Below are 12,808 nucleotides of genomic sequence, written 5' to 3'. Positions count from 1 at the left end.
TCAATTATTTGAATTGTAAATAGTTAAAAATAGTAAAAAGAATTAAAAAAGGGTTACCAGGAGATGGAATTTGTCAAATTTAAGAACACGAATCCTATCATAGTATTGGCCAACTCGTTACTTGTGAAATTTTTTGCAATTTTTATATATAAAATATCAATTATTTAATTTGTATATAGTAAAAATTAGTAAAAAATTAAAGAAGTGTGACAAAAAGAAGAAAATTTTCAAATATCATAACACCAAGAATCCTCTTTGACTATTTGCAATAAGTTTCTCATGAAATTTTGAGCAATTTTTATGTACAAAACATGAATTATTTAAATTGTAAATAGTAGAAAGTAGTAAAAAACCATTGAAAATTTGTTACCTAGAGATTGAATTTTATAAATTTCAGAAACTAATCCCATTTGAGTATCTGCCAACCTGTTTATTATGAAATTTTGAGATCTTTTTTTACATATAAGTTCAACTATTTGAATTGTAAATAGTTAAAAATAGTAAAAAGAATTAAAAAATTGTTACCCGGAGATGGAATTTGTCAAATTTAAGAACACAAATCCTATCCTAGTATTGGCCAACTCGTTACTTGCGAAATTTTTAGCAATTTTTATATATAAAATATCAATTATTTAAATTGTAAAGAGTTAAAATTAGTAAAAAATTAAAAAAGTTTCACAAAAAGAAGAAAATTTTCAAATTTCATAATACCAACTAGCATGAGACCCGAGCGTACGCACGGGTCGTGTTTTTGGTTTTTAAAATTTTTGTTTAGAAAACAGATTTTAATATTATTATCAATAAATCAATAATTTAATTTAAAAGTTATAGATGTTATAAATGTCAATTTAGATATATTCAAACGATAAATTCATCTAACAATGATATAATTATATATTTATGTATAATTAATTATTGTTATGTATTATGTGTTATATGTTATGTGTTTTTGAGTAATTTGGAATAATCAATTTGTGATGACATAGATTGTTATTTTGTTTAGATTAAGAAATGTCAGTATGATGTTTTTTAGAAGTTTAATTACAAAACATTGTTTGTAATAATAAGTTTAGAGTTTTAGTCAAGATTAAAGAGTAAAAAATAGGTGTTAATTTTTTTTGTTTTGGATTTTCTTGTTAGATTTCAAAGTTATTTAAAATATATTTGAAATAACTTAATCATGTTTTTTTTTTTATATTTTTAATATTTAAAACAGATTTTATTGTTAATATATATAAATTAGTGATTTGAATAATTATTATTGTTATTGGTTTAATTATTTAAATATTATTCTTATTTAATGATTAATTATTCACCCAACTATAAATTTTGGAAATAAAAGAACACATAGTGGGATAATCCTGACAAAATTTTTCAGATATAGATACTTTATTTCAATCCACACCTCTTGAACTGACATAGTTGGAACACTTTTATTGTATTTGAATTTTTTTATTTTTTATCTTAATTTATATTAAAATTAATGTAATATTCTTATATTCAAATAAATAATTATGAGTAATTTTTATATATAAATTTTAATGATATGAGAAAAAGATAAGTAATTAATTATGAGTACTTTTTATATAATATATTAAATAAAATTAAAATTTATAATTAAATTTCTAAATTATAAATTATATTAAAATGAAAGGTATTATATGGATTGTTGTTAAATTAAAATGTAGGCATATTATACAATATAACATAAAATTGATGTTTAAATTTTTCAAAAGAAGCATATTTATAGATATAAACCTATAAACAATTTAAAACATTGAAGAAGCATTTGTTTAATAATAATAATAATAATAGTAATAATAATAATAATAATAATTATAATAATAATAATAATAATATCAATAACAATAATAATAAAAATATTAATAATATTAACTTTACTAAAACTACAAATATTAATAATAATACTATTACTATGATTAATTGAAATAATATTCTAATACAAATAGTGCTAAGACTAATAATCTATAACAATATATAAAGGGGATTCTCCTTTTTGTGTCCACCTTTAAAAATACTAATTTTACCCTTTAAATATAATAATTTATTAAATTTTTAAAAATTGACTGTTATTTTTACAAATATTTTATAAAATCAGCTATTTCTGCTTCTTCTCCACTTCTTTATTTATTAATGGTTATTCTTTCATCTGTTTTGATATATTTCATTTTATTTTTAATAAATATAATTTTAGGTTATTTATTAACTTAATAATATTATAATATTATCACCTACTAATATAATTTCATATTTATTTACACAAACACATTAACGTTGTGTTTACGCTGGTTAAAAGAGAATTACGTTATGTTATTTTAATAAGTAATATATTTATGGCTGTTTTATTTTTATGAAAAACACTAATCTGTATAGTTAATAAAATATTATAATAAAATTTAACAAAATATTATATTATCACGCTTTATCTATTAAATGCATAATTTATAATATCTTACATAGTATGTATCCAGTACCAGATTCTGTTGTATGATTCCATTTATTAGAAGCCAAAAGTACATATTTTAATAATTAATTTATAAAATTTAAAATATCTCAAAGTTGGACAATAAAAATATAAATATAAAACGTAGTACATTTAAATCATAAAACTGTTTTACTAAACTTTAATACGAAATATTTGAAAAAAAAGACTTTGTTGAAGATTCTTACACTCCATCAAATACTTGATAATGCAATAAGTTGCACCACGTCTTTATCTATGGACATCTCTATCTTCAAAATAAGTTTTTCTACCAATGTTTATCTGTAACTGTAGAAGACTTTTCCTAACACTTAATGGAAAATTCAACTTCACATAATAAGGATAACATGCAGTTGAATTAAATATTCTTATGCGGATAAAATCTCAATAACTAATTTTAATTGTGGTCATTTAAATATTAAATAGTGACATCAAAATAAATATAAAATAATAAATTATTATATATATATATATTATTAATATTGAAATAAAAATAAACTATTATCTAAAATAAAAAAGAAAACGGTAACAGCAACAAATACTCCTATCTAAAATATGGCTTCTAGTAAGATAGATGTGAGTATGGTATTCAACTTTGGAACCTCCTCCTCAGCAACAAATACTTCTATCTTTTCTCATGGGATTGCATCAGCAAATTGCAAAACAATGTCATCTACAATAATAACAGGTATGCAACTAAATATCATAGCCTCTACCAATCTTAAGCTCCAACGGGTCCATCCAAGTGGGTATACGCAAAACACAGCTACTGCATGTCCTTAAAGTACGTGGTTGGATGCTTAGTGGAGACATCAAATAGAGGATTGTCCTTAAAAGTTCTCCCACACTGCTACTCTTGCACCTCTGCAAGATTACACAACATGGCCCGTTTATAGTTAGTCCAAATTACAATAGTTATATGAATCAAAGTCCCTAGTCATTGCATCTTTTATAAGAAAATGTAAATCAGATTTCTTATGCAGCTATGATATAGAAGAAATAAAAGGCTACACACTCGGACATTCTTGTTTAAACTTGTAATAAGGCCTACCTTGCATAATAACCACCTTCAGAGTCATTGCCAACATCATAAAAGTCATCGAAAATACACAAAAATGACCTAGGAGTCTTATTAGGAATTAGGTGGGTGTGGATTTTCTTGGTGAAAAGTATGGAGAAATGGTATTTGAGCCCTCTTTCGGGCATATGTGATTCCTCTGTCCAAAGGTTTGAACCAATGTAGCACGCTTTAGCAGTTAAAGAATCCCCTCTTTCAATTGCCTTCTCTTCCATATACAAATTAATATAAATATATAATAAAAGTGGTATAAATAATGAATGTTGAAAATAATGCACAAAATTTGGAAGAAAACATGCCCCAAAATTTTGAGGAACCACAAAGAAGTGATGTGCCCCCTATGTGAGCCTTCAATAAGGTCAGTTGGAAGAAATAAGCTTTATGGCACTTCTTATCATTTGTGGTCATTGTATACAGGGGTATAAAACCTCTTCTAGATTAAAGTTTCAATAGGGTCAGATAAGAGAAACCGGTGATTAAAGATTTTAGTTGCAAACATATGGTTGAGGCATCTTGGATCTTTTTGCAGAATTTTCTTATTATACTTACTTGGAAGTTCATATACAAAAACCTTCAATCTCACCACGGGATTATCTTCCAATACATCATCAACACTACCTACAGTTGGTTTAACCACAACATGCTTATAACCTCACAAATTTAAAAAGTGTATTAGATTTCAATATATCTCTAGAAATATAATTGTTTAATATAATTAATTGAGAAAGTACAAATAAAACTCTGACCGTGTATAATTGCATATATGAAGCAGCATAAATCTAGATACTGAATAAGAGCTTAGTTTATAAGTTTCATTAAACCATGTGGTTTCAAAATATTTTAATCCAATACACATAAAACATGAGAAAATATGACCAAATCAATTGAAAAGCCTCACATTCAACTACCACATATTTCCAGCTTATTTATTCAAAGAAAATAGTTAGTTGCATTTTATGGCCAACCCTTTTATTTTAATCCCATTTCTGGATGAAATCCACTATGGTTTACCATGCTAAATTCTCTCTCCCTATAGCAATTATCTAAGATTTAAATAGACATCGTTAACCTGCTTCACATTTTATTTATTTCTTATTATTGGTGTAGGATATTCATTAAATAGTAAATATTCACAGTTTTGAAATATTCTCATTTAAAACACAACACTTTTAGTTTCAAGTATACTGCATAATTGCCCATTGATCTTTATTTATACCTCTCTTCTCTTATTTGATCTCCTTCCCAAACCCCAAACCCAAACAAATCCTTCCTTAAGAGTTACACATGCATTGAAATGAGGAAATGTTCTAGCCACGTAATCTAAAAAGTAAGCTTTTTGCCACAAATGCAGACAACAATATCCAAGAGGCCTTTCTACTTCAAGTGGTATTTTTTGATTCCAATATATTTTATTGAAGTAAATATTAATAAAAATAAATGTTTAGCACAAATTTTGGCAGCAAGTAGAAGAAAGTTTTCCTGCTCTCTCCAAGCACGAAAAAAAAAATTGAAGCCTTGTCTACCAATTTTACAAAAAGTTTCCATACTACATTTCAAAAACTAAAAAAGTAAGGACCAGTGTTGTACCTCTGAAAAAAATTGTCAGCGAGAATTATTTCCTCTGTCTCCTTGAACTTCTTTCTAACATCCAAATTTAGGTCCTCGAGCTTTGAGCAGGGCTCAAACTGATTTGCAATATCCCTCACCGTACTAATGATAATAAAATAAGCAGTACATTATAAAGATACATAATGGATATTTTAAGTCATACATTACGAAGACAGAATTGATAATATAAATCATATGCAATATCCCTCATCTTCCTGAAAAATGTTTGTGCAAATATAATGACTATTTCACTCTTCACCGAATACAATACAATACCTTTTTCTCAGATGGTATAGCTACCCCATTTGTTGCATTAGATGACCCTGTCCTATAATGAGTACTTGAAATATCAGATCCATCAAACAGAAAGAAGAAAAGAAGAACAACCAAGAAGCAACTAAAAAGTTAATAAATTAAATAAATAGAAAGAAAAGTACATTCATCAAATGAAACAATAAATCGTAACATGTACCTTCTATGTGCTATTTTAACAACAAACACCATCTCCCCAGCATTTCAAACGGCTACAGAAAAAGAAAAAATAAGCACACAGATAAATGAAACGCCTTTTCTTGAAGAGACATAAAAAAAAGGTTTTCTGCAAAGATCAAACATTTGAAAGCAAAATACATAAAACCCAAACCAAGATATGATATAGTTGTAAAATTGTAAAATGGTAAAGACAGAATTGGGAGACATGAAGCATAGAGAACAACACCATCAAGAAAAACATGTACAAAAATCAAGACAGAAACATAGACATCTTCATTTCAATCATACTTTTTCTTCAATCCACAACCATACACATTACAAAAAATCTTACCCTTTATTCAATCTACAACCATAGACATCGAAAAAGCAACTAAACACACAATAATGATATTAAAAACAAAAAATAGTAAATATACTTCATGAAAACAAAAGGTTTAGGTTTTTGTTCAAAACAATGAAAAAACAAAAGGTTTAGGCTTTTCTTCAAAACAATGAAAAAAGAAGAAGTAGAAAACAAAAGTAGAAGAAGACCATGAAGGAGGAGAAAGAAAACTCAAGCTACTGACTTTAACCAACTATTAAAACGTACTAATCCAGAGGACACCATCTTCATCACAAAAAACCTAAAAAAAAATAAACCTTTCATGAAAAAAAGAAGAAGGAACACATAAGAATTAAAAGAAAAATAAATAACACCATAAAAAATAACAGAGAAATCTGAACATAGCTTTCAATAAATACTAACCCACTGCTACAACATATTTAACAGAAAAAAAAACTACAGAAACATAACCTTTTATAAAGAAGAAGGACCACAAAAGAAGTAAAAAAATAGCACAATGAAGAACAACAAACAAATCTCAACAACAAACCACAAATAGACGAAAAAAAGAAAAGAAAAGAAGACCACCAACAATAACATCATCATCCTCAGTCATTCTATTTGTTCAAAAATACTTTCTAAAAACAAAAACTTGAACCTTTTCTTCAACCCACAATAATAGATGTACCAAGTATAAAAAAAATAAATACAACAACACCATCAACAACAACAAAACATGTTCAAGATTTTGTTAAAAATACCTTCTAAAAATAAAAACATCAGTGTTTTCTTCAAAACGAAACACATTGCAAAAATTAAATCTTTCACGAAGTAAAAAAAAATAGAACAACAACAACAACAAACACAACAACAACAAACAAAACAAAAAAAAAACTTAAGTTGATATGAGGAAAAAGAAAGAAGAAGGATTGAAGAAGAAGGAATACGGAAGAAGAAAAAAAGAAATTACCTCGACGAAGTTGATTGCCTTGGAGAAGAAGATCCTGCCGATTGCCTTGCAAAAATTAAATCTTTCACAAAGTAAAAAAAAATAACAGAGTAAGAAGAAGAAAGAAAAAAGATCCTTGAAGAAAAAAGAATAAATTAAGAAATAGAAAAAAAAATTACCTACACCAATCAAAACTTCTGTCAACCTTCAACAAAAATAAATAGAAAAAAAAAACTTAAGTTGGTATGAGGAAGAAGGAAGAAGAAGGATTGAAGAAGAAGAAGAAGAAGAAGAAAAACAGAAGAAGAAGAAGAAGAAGGAAAATGAAAGAAGAAAAAAAAATTACCTCAACGAAGTTGATTGCTTGGGAGAAGAAAACCCTACCGTCAACATTCCACAACAACAAACTGGAAATTAAAAACAAAACGAAAACCTAACTTGATATGAAGAAGAAGAAAGAAGAAGGATTGAAGAAGAAGAAAAAAAGCTAACCTCGAGTAAGCTGATTGCTTTGGAGAAGAATGATGCTGCTGTCTGACAACGTCAATCAATATTTAAAAAAGACGTTCGAACCGCGAAAACACAACAACATCAAAAAGACAAAAATACCCTCAATTTTAACCATGTGTCAATAAATTAAAATGTCTATTTCAGTAATTTACCTACACTAAGAATTTCTTAGATATATAGTAGATAATCCCTTTGACAATTTGCAACAAGTTTCTTCTGAAATTTTGAGCAATTTTTTTGAAAAAAACATGATTTATTTAAATTGTAAATAGTAGAAAGTAGTAAAAAACAATTGAAAAATTGTTACCTAGAGATTGAATTTTTTAAATTTAGAAACAAATTGCATTTGAGTATCCACGAACCTGTTTGTTATGAAATTTTGAGAACTTTTTGTACATAAAAGATCAATTATTTGAATTGTAAATAGTTAAAAATAGTAAAAAGAATTAAAAAAAGGGTTACCTGGAGATGGAATTTGTCAAATTTAAGAACACAAATCCTATCCTAGTATTGGCCAACTCGTTACTTGCGAAATCTTTAGCAATTTTTATATATAAAATATCAATTATTTAAATTGTAAAGAATTAAAATTAGTAAAAAATTAAAAAAGTGTCACGAAAAGAAGAAAATTTTCAAATTCATAACATCAATAATCCCTTTGACAATTTGCAACAACTTTCTTCTAAAATTTTGAGCAATTTTTATGAAAAAAACATGACTTATTTAAATTGTAAATAGTAGAAAGTAGTAAAAAACAATTGAAAAATTGTTACCTAGAGATTGAACTTTTTAAATTTAGAAACAAATTGCATTTCAGTATCCACGAACCTGTTTGTTATGAAATTTTGAGAACTTTTTGTACATAAAAGATCAATTATTTGAATTGTAAATAGTTAAAAATAGTAAAAAGAATTAAAAAAGGGTTACCAGGAGATAGAATTTGTCAAATTTAAAAACACAAATCCTATCCTAGTATTGGTTAACTTGTTTCTTATTAAACTTTTTGCAATTTTTTTATATAAAATATCAATTATTTAATTTGTATATAGTAAAAATTAGTAAAAACCTCTTAAAGAACTGTGACAAAAACAAGAAAATTTTCAAATTTCATAACACCAACAATCCTCTTTGACTATTTGCAACAAGTTTCTCATGAAATTTTGAGCAATTTTTATGTAGAAAACATGAATTATTTAAATTGTCAATACTAGAAAGTATTAAAAAATAATTGAAAATTTGTTACCTAGAGATTGAATTTTATAAATTTCAGAAACTAATCCCATTTGAGTATCTGCCAACCTGTTTGTTATGGAATTTTGAGATCTTCTTGTACATAAAAGTTCAATTATTTGAATTGTAAATAGTTAAAAATAGTAAAAGTAATTAAAAAATTGTTACTAGGAGATGGGATTTGTCAAATTTAAGAACAAAAATGTTATTGTTTTATTGGCCAACTCGTTACTTGTGAAATTTTTTGCAATTTTAATATATAAAATATCAATTATTTAAATTATAAAGAGTAAAAATTAGTAAAAAATTACAAAAGTGTCAAAAAAAAAGAAAATTTTCAAATTTCATAACACCAATAATCCCTTTGACAATTTGCAACAAGTTTCTTCTGAAATTTTGAGCAATTTTTATGAAAAAAACATGATTTATTTAAATTGTAAATAGTAGAAAGTAGTAAAAAATAATTGAAAAATTGTTACCTAGAGATTGAATTTCTTAAAGTGAGAAACAAATTGAATTTGAGTATCCACGAACCTGTTTGTTGTGAAATTTTAGGAACTTTTTGTACATAAAAGATCAATTATTTGAATTGTAAATAGTTAAAAATAGTAAAAAGAATTAAAAAAGGGTTACCAGAAGATGGAATTTGTCAAATTTAAGAAAACAAATCCTATCCTAGTATTGGCCAACTCGTTACTTGCGAAATTTTTAGCAATATTTATATATAAAATATCAATTATTTAAATTGTAAAGAGTTAAAATTAGTAAAAAATTAAAAAAGTGTCACAAAAAGAAGAAAATTTTCAAATTTCATAACACCAATAATCCCTTTGACAATTTGCAACAAGTTTCTTCTTAAATTTTGAGCAATTTTTATGAAAAAAACATGATTTATTTAAATTGTAAATAGTAGAAAGTAGTAAAAAGCAATTGAAAAATTGCTACCTAGAGATTGAATTTTTTAAATTTAGAAACAAATTGCATTTGAGTATCACGAACCTGTTTCTTATGAAATTTTGAGATCTTTTTGTACATAAAAGTTCAATTATTTGAATTGTAAATAATTAAACATAGTAAAAAGAATTAAAAAAGGGTTACCAGGAGATGGAATTTGTCAAATTTAAGAACACAAATCCTATCCTAGTAATGGCCAACTTGTTAGTTGTGAAATTTTTTGCAATTTTAATATATAAAATATCAATTATTTAATTTCTATATAGTAAAAATTAGTAAAAAATTAAAGAAGTGTGACAAAAAGAAGAAAATTTTCAAATTTCATAACACCAATAATCCTCTTTGACTATTTGCAACAAGTTTCTCATGAAATTTTGAGCAATATTTATGTAGAAAACATATATTTAAATTGTAAATAGTAGAAAGTAGTAAAAAACCATTGAAAATTTGTTACCTAGAGATTGAATTTTATAAATTTCAGAAACTAATCCCATTTGAGTATCTGCCAACCTGTTTGTTATGAAATTTTGACATCTTTTTGTACATATAAGTTCATTTATTTGAATAGTAGATAGTTAAAAATAGTAAAAAGAATTAAAAAATTGCTACCAGGTGATGGAATTTGTCAAATTTAAGAACACAAATCCTATCCTAGTATTGGCCAACTCGTTACTTGAGAAATTTTTAGCAATTTTTATATATAAAATATCAATTATTTAAATTGTAAAGAGTTAAAATTAGTAAAAAATTAAAAAAGTGTCACAAAGAGAAGAAAATTTTCAAATTTCATAACACCAATAATCCCTTTGACAATTTGCAACAAGTTTCTTCTGAAATTTTGAGCAATTTTTTTGAAAAAAACATGATTTATTTAAATTTTAAATAGTAGAAGGTAGTAAAAAACAATGGAAAATTTGTTACCTAGAGATTGAATTTTATAAATTTCAGAAACTAATCCCATTTGAGTATCTGCCAACCTGTTTGTTATGGAATTTTGAGAGCTTTTTGTACATAAAAGTTCAATTATTTGAATTGTAAATAGTTAAAAATAGTAAAAAGAACTAAAAAAGGGTTACCTTGAGATGGAATTTGTCAAATTTAAGAACACAAATCCTATCCTAGTATTGGCCAACTCGTTACTTGCGAAATTTTTAGCAATTTTTATATATAAAATTTCAATTATTTAAATTGTAAAGAGTTAAAATTAGTAAAAAATTAAAAAAGTGTCACGAAAAGAAGAAAATTTTCAAATTTCATAACACCAATAATCCTCTTTGACTATTTACAACAAGTTTCTCATGAAATTTTGATCAATATTTATGTAGAAAACATGAATTATTTAAATTGTAAATAGTAGAAAGTAGTAAAAAACCATTGAAAATTTGTTACCTAGAGATTGAATTTTATAAATTTCAGAAACTAATCCCATTTGAGTATCTGCCAACCTGTTTGTTATGAAATTTCGACATCTTTTTGTACATATAAGTTCATTTATTTGAATAGTAGATAGTTAAAAATAGTAAAAAGAATTAAAAAATTGCTACCAGGAGATGGAATTTGTCAAATTTAAGAACACAAATCCTATCCTAGTATTGGTTAACTTGTTTCTTATTAAACTTTTTGCAATTTTTTTATATAAAATATCAATTATTTAATTTGTATATAGTAAAAATTAGTAAAAACCTCTTAAAGAACTGTGACAAAAAGAAGAAAATTTTCAAATTGCACTAGTGTTATACCCGTGCGTAAGCACGGGTGATGTGTTTTTTTTTTCTTTTAATTTTGTATTTGTAAAGTAAAAAATATTAATTATTTTTTTTAATTAATCATTTTTTTCATATATATCATTGTACAATATTATTGTTTATACAAATAATAATAATAATAAATATTGTAGTTAAATATTATTAGAATTAGTATAGATGAATATTACTTTAGCTTTTGTAGTTATATTTTTGAATGGAGTAATTCAAATTTGGTTACATACAAATTTAGATATTTTTTTAATATAAATAAATTTATATTATATTTTTTAGTGGATTGTTTTAAAATTGTTTAGATATAATCATAAATATTTGATTAGTTGAATAAGAAAATATTATGTTTTTCGATTACTTACTAATAAATAAATTGGTTACAGTTATGATTATTTTGATTATGTTATTTATATATTAAAATGTTATATGATTATTGGTTATTATAATCTTTGGACGGATATATTAATTAAAAGTTTAAATATAGTTGCAAATGTGAGGAATTGTTTTTTTTTTTTAATATTTTGAGTGTAAAATTACAAATATTGAAAGTAATAGATGGAAAAGGATGTTTAAAGAGGGAAAAAACTCTTTGGTAGATTTATTTGTGTTCTAAGAGAAAGTTTCACCCTAGGAAAACAAAAAGAACTTCATGACTATATCAAGAAAATTGTGCACTAAAGAATACCAAAATTTGTAACCTTGTTTTAATCCTAAAAAAATAAGTTTTAATTATTCACAGGTATCTTTTGCAACAAAATAATTAAAAATAATAATGTTATTTTATACTAACATTTTAAATAAAAATAATACAAGTGTAATAAATATTTCTAATTTTCAATAAATATAAATTCAACTTCTAATTAATAATAAAATATTAACATTAATAAATCAATAAATAAAGAAATAGAATATAAAAATTGATTACATTTATAATAACAAATAGTAGTAAAAATAACACTAATAATCAAATAAAAGTATTAAAATAAAAGATAATTATTGAATAAAATTATAATATCAATGATAAATATATTACAAATTAGGGAAGACAATGTGAATTGAATTCTTGATTTTTTGATTTTTTATATATGCATGTCATTTTTAAAATCAAATATAGACATATTATATATTATATTATGTATTATGAATCCTTTACAAAAAGAACAACACCAATAATAATAATAATAATAATAATAATAATAATAGAATCACAATAACATTAAAATAATATTAAATATTTGTTAATCCTAATAATATTAATAATATTACAAAAAATAATAATAATAATAATAATAATAATAATAATAATAATAATTCGAAAAGATTAAATTATTAATCACTCGTATTTTTTTGTTACGAATTAACTAAAAATAAAAAATATTATTTTACACTCATTCTGATTTGAATA

The 12,808-nt window shown here is 24.4% G+C and overlaps 1 pseudogene; it reads right to left on the bottom strand.

Annotated features, from left to right (window-relative positions):
• Positions 1-3,051: 3,051 nt before the first annotated feature.
• LOC114171299 (putative beta-1,4-xylosyltransferase IRX10L) lies at positions 3,052-5,693 on the bottom strand (annotated as a pseudogene).
• Positions 5,694-12,808: the final 7,115 nt, after the last annotated feature.

This window comes from Vigna unguiculata, chromosome 10, assembly GCF_037176805.1.
Source record: "Vigna unguiculata cultivar grain cowpea cultivar isolate G323 ecotype 2 chromosome 10, ASM3717680v1, whole genome shotgun sequence".
Lineage (NCBI taxonomy): Eukaryota > Viridiplantae > Streptophyta > Magnoliopsida > Fabales > Fabaceae > Vigna > Vigna unguiculata.
Note: the sequence above shows the minus strand (reverse complement) of the source record. Positions and strands in the feature narration are given on the sequence as shown.